The 5,010-nt window shown below is 34.4% G+C and overlaps 1 protein-coding gene across 2 annotated transcripts in view; it reads left to right on the top strand.

The window, feature by feature from the left end:
* DPP8 (dipeptidyl peptidase 8) overlaps positions 1 to 5,010 on the top strand; it is a 65,336-nt gene that overhangs the window by 8,964 nt on the left and 51,362 nt on the right. The gene's annotated exons all lie outside the window — the stretch shown is intronic.

Below are 5,010 nucleotides of genomic sequence, written 5' to 3'. Positions count from 1 at the left end.
AAGATTTTATTTATTTATTTGACACAGAGAGAAAGAGAGAGAGATCACAAGTAGGCAGAGAGGCAGGCAGAGAGAGAGGAAGGGATGCAGGCTCCCCGCTGAGCAGAGAGCCCGACGAGGGGCTCAATCCCAGGACCCTGAGATCATGACCCGAGCCGAAGGCAGAGGCTTAACCCACTGGGTCACCCAGATGCCCAAATAAATAAAATCTTTAAAAAATAAAAAATAAAAAAAAATAAAACTAGCTTCTCCCTGTCTTACCACCTTTCCTTCTATAAACTTGTTAGTTATATAGTTCTCACATTTTGAGGTAAGAGCTCATATTAAAATAATTATATTTCTAGAAAGCTTTTTATTTAAATCTTTAAATTGAATTTATAGTTCTGATTCTTAGTAACAGTGCTAACTTAAGGGTTAAGAAAAGGTACTAAGTTCAGTTTTTGTTTATAAATGTAGAATTCAGTTTACCTAGAATCAAAGCTTAAGGGTTATTTTTGTTTTATTTTGGTTTAGTATTGTTTTTCCCCTCAATATTTTATCTTTAGACAAAAAGCAAATAGTCGAAAACACCCCAAGAACAAGATAATAATTTGGGTGTAATTATTTGCCCATTTGGTTCTCATTTATTATTTTACATTGAGTATTTCCTTATTAAACAGTGTTTTAGGTTAAATGAACTAAAATGTGATAATAGGAATTTAAAAAATAATTTCCATAGTAACTAATCCTTTTGACTGTAACTGTTTTTCAGGGCTGTTGTTTTTCCCATAGGTTTACGACTTTTCTTTAAAACAGAAAGAACCAAAATAATGGTAGTTTCCTCATGGAACAGTTTGGAAATTAATAAATCAAAGTTGTATTTTATTTTAAACTTTCATTATGGAAAATTTCGAACTAATAGAATAATACATGATTATCAGTAATTATCAAATCCTGGCCATTTGCATTTCATTGTAGACCTGCCAGTCCCCCCACATAGTCTCTAGCCCCACCTCTTGGATTATTTTGAAGCAGAGCAAGATACGTTGTTTCATTCTTAAATAAATCAGTGTGTGTTGAAAGGGTACAGATTCTTTTTAGACATTATCACAGTGTCATTATCATAACTTACACAATTGTTAACCTTCTCTTCATATGAAATATTCAACTAGTGTTCATGTTTCCCTGATTTTTAACTATAACTTTTATACTTGATTTGTACAAATCAAGATCTAAATAGTATTCATTTTATCAATTGATTAATAGGTCTGTTTTAATTTATTGATTTGCCCGCCGTCCTTTTTTTTTACCCCCATTCTACTTTATCTGTTAAAGAAAGGTCTGTTTTTGCTGGTTGTTTATCCAGTGGTGGTATTTGATCTATTTTTTTGGTCCCCTTTATTTTCTGTAAATATGAATAGGTAGTTAGATATAGAAACTTGATCAGACCCAGGTTTGCTTCTTTTTGAAAGCAGGGTCTTGAAACATATTTGTATACGCATGTTTATAGCAGCGTTATTCACAATAGCCAAAAGGTGGAGACAACCCAAGTGTCCATGGACAGATGGATAGATAAACAAATAGTGGTATATACATACAGCTTAAAAAAGAAGGAAATTCTACATATACTCCAATGTTGATGAACCGTGAACACATTAGGATAAGTGAAATAAGCCAGTCACAAAAGGACAAATACTCTATGATTCCACTTACATGAGGTACCTAAAGTAGTCTGATTCATGGAGATAGAAAGTAGAAAGTGGTTGTCAGGGACTAGGGGAAGGGAACAATGGGGAGTTGTTGTTTACTGGGTATAGAATTTCATTTTTACCAAATGAAAAAGTTCCAGAGATGGGTTACACAACAGTATGAGTACACTTAACACTACTGAATTGTACTCTTAAAAATAGCTGAGATGGTAAATTTTATGTTATATATATTCTGCCATAATTTAGAAGAAAGAATATTTCATAGATAAGGTGTGCTTCCTTCAAGAGGCATATAGAGCCTTATTTCTCTTCTTATGATGATGGCACCCTTTGATCATTGCCAAGATTGATTAATTCATTAGGAGTTATAAAACAGTGATGTTTTATCATTTCCTTCTTTATTTGTTAACTGAAATAGTTCTATAAAAAGAAATTACTATTCAACCGCGATTCTGAGGTGTGCATCCTGGGGTGGAGTTCATAATGAAAAGGCAGGATAAAGTTTGATTCTTTCTCTTTATTTATCATTTTCCAAATAATTTGTTTCCTACAGTCCTCCATAGATGATCGGTTAGGGTTTTTTGGTTTTTTGGTTTTTAGGGTTTTTCTTGGTTTTGGATTTTTTTTTGGTATCTTCATAAACTTATAGAGTAAACTTGTTTGATGTTTTTTGATACATTGATAGTTATTCTTATTGTTCAAGTGGTCTTATTATTGGCTGGTGGCAGCCCCTTCAACTTGACATGTCAGATCCTTATGACATGTTCCTTGCTAGTATGATGCTAGGCCAGTAAGAAGTTACGTCTTACACATTGCCTCTCCCATGCTTGGAGTCAGTCATTGAATGACTGATTATTGAATGTTAAATCAATGAACTTTGGTTCCTGTAGAGGAAATTGGTAGTAAGAGACCATGATCTGGGTACTAGGGGCGTTCATTATTATTGGGTTGGTAATTGTTTCTGGGCTTTTTTTATTGAACACACTAGGGAATATATAGATATTTTGTGTGTGTGTGTCTGTTTGAATTGTAGGTATCAGTATGAATCCATCTCAATTCAGATAAATTCTAAGTTCAGACTGATACATCTAATTCAGATTTTACCCTACAGGATTTTTCTTCAACCTCATTTATCTTACATATGTCTCTCCTTTCTCTAATGCCAAAGGTCCCAGTTTAAACAACAACATAATTACTCATTTGCTTTACCCCATATTACACACTCAACAGTTTCAAAATAACGAAGGGGAAAAATAACAAAGGAATAAACACTGTGATTACTTACAAGAGTAAGTTAGAATTGTTCTCTTCTATGTGGTTATGCCACTGGTTCCATATAGTGAGGTGCATTTGCTTCATTTTGTTTTCAAGTGGTGGAATTCCTTTATTTATTTATTTATTTTTTTAAAGATTTTATTTATTTATTTGACAGAGAGAGATCACAAGTAGGCAGAGAGGCAGGCAGAGAGAGAGAGGAGGAAGCAGGCTTCCTGCTGAGCAGAGAGCCCGATGTGGGACTTGATCCCAGGACCCTGAGATCATGACCTGAGCCGAAGGCAGTGGCTTAACCCACTGAGCCACCCAGGCGCCCGGAATTCCTTTATTTTTAATTGAATTTTGTTTTATAAAATAGTTAGAGGATTCCAAATTCAAATCCACAAAACAAATCCTGTCTCCTCTACTCTATTTCCTTTCCTTTCCATCTAGATATGCTTTTAGTTTTAAATAGCTTCTCCTTTTTTGGAAAAAATGTTAGTGTATAGACATTCATATCACCTCTTAGATAAATAGTAACATACAATATACATTTTTTTCTACCTTGCAGTTTTCAGACAACATTGTATCCTTCAGACCACTCCATAGGAATCTATACATAATTTTTATTTCTCTTTACATCTGTATTGTGTTGTGCAGACTAATCATCTTCAACCAATTCCCTATTGATGGACATTTCAGTTATTTTCAATTGTTCTCTTACAAATAGTACCCTGGTGAAACCACTTGAGCATACAACTCTTTATATTTTTGCCAGTATGCCTTTACGCTAGATTCTTAGAAATGAAATATCTGGACCAAAAGGTATATGCTTTCGTTATTTCGCTAGAGAGTATCAAATTTCCCTCATTTGGAACTGTGCCATTTTGAATCTCCACTAACAGGGTATTAGTGTACCTGTTTTCCTACAAGTTCTCCAACATGATATATAATCAAGCATTTCGATTTTTGCCAATTTGATAGATAGAAATGGACCGCAATATAGTTTAATTTGTATTTCTGCTATAGACAAAGTTGATCATCTTTTTATATGGTTAAAAGTTTCTTGTATTTTTTTCTCTCTGTATTGTTTATTCATATTTCTAACCCATTTTTCTACGGGGTGATGGATCTTTTCATTCTTAGGAGTCTTTTATATGTTGGGGATATTAACCTTTTGTCTGTGATTTTGTTGGCAGATATTTTTTCCAGGTTGTCATTTCTATTTTTACTCATTTGTGTGTGTGTGTGTGTGTGTGTGTGTGTGTGTGTGTGTGTGTTGGCCATGTGAAAGATTTTTGTATCTGGGCACCTGGGTGGCTCAGTGGGTTAAGCCATGATCTCAGAGTCCTGGGATCGAGCCCCGCATCGGAATCTCTGCTCGGCAGGAAGCCTGCATTTCCCCCCCCCACCCCCCTGCCTCTCTGCCTACTTGTGATCTCTGTCTGTCAAATAAATAAATGAAATCTTTTTTTAAAAAAAGATTTTTGTATCAAATTTATCATCTTTATTGTTTCTAGAATTTGTGGCTTCTTGTCGTTGTTAGGACAGTTTTCCTGTATCCCCAAATTATAAAAGAATTCACTAATGTTTTCATCTGGTACTTACATGGTTTCAATTTTTAAAGCTCTGTTGAGATAGAATTGACATAATAAGCTACAAATATTAAAGTATACAATATGATAGATTTGGGCTTATGTATGTACCTGTGAAACCATTATCTCAGTCATTACCCACAGAAGTTTCCTTGTACCCTTTTGTAGTCTCCACCTTCCACCCATTCCCAAGCATCCATGGTACCGGTCTTGTATAGTCTTTCGTAAGTGTTATCTTTTAAGTATTTCAGATTTTTTAGTCTATTGTAAATGATATTTTCTAATTTCAGTTTCTGGTTGTTCATTGCCAGTATTTAGAAATACAGGTGATTTTGTGTATTGATCTTATCCTGCAACCTTATTTAAACTCTTTTAATCCATTAGATTTTTTTTTTTTTTTTTTTTAAAGATTGTACTTCTTGGGGCACCTGGGTGGCTCAGTGGGTTAAAGCCTCTGCCTTCCGCTCAGGTCA

Source organism: Mustela nigripes, chromosome 13 (assembly GCF_022355385.1).
Source record: "Mustela nigripes isolate SB6536 chromosome 13, MUSNIG.SB6536, whole genome shotgun sequence".
Lineage (NCBI taxonomy): Eukaryota > Metazoa > Chordata > Mammalia > Carnivora > Mustelidae > Mustela > Mustela nigripes.
This window is presented reverse-complemented; position numbering and strand designations above follow the sequence as displayed.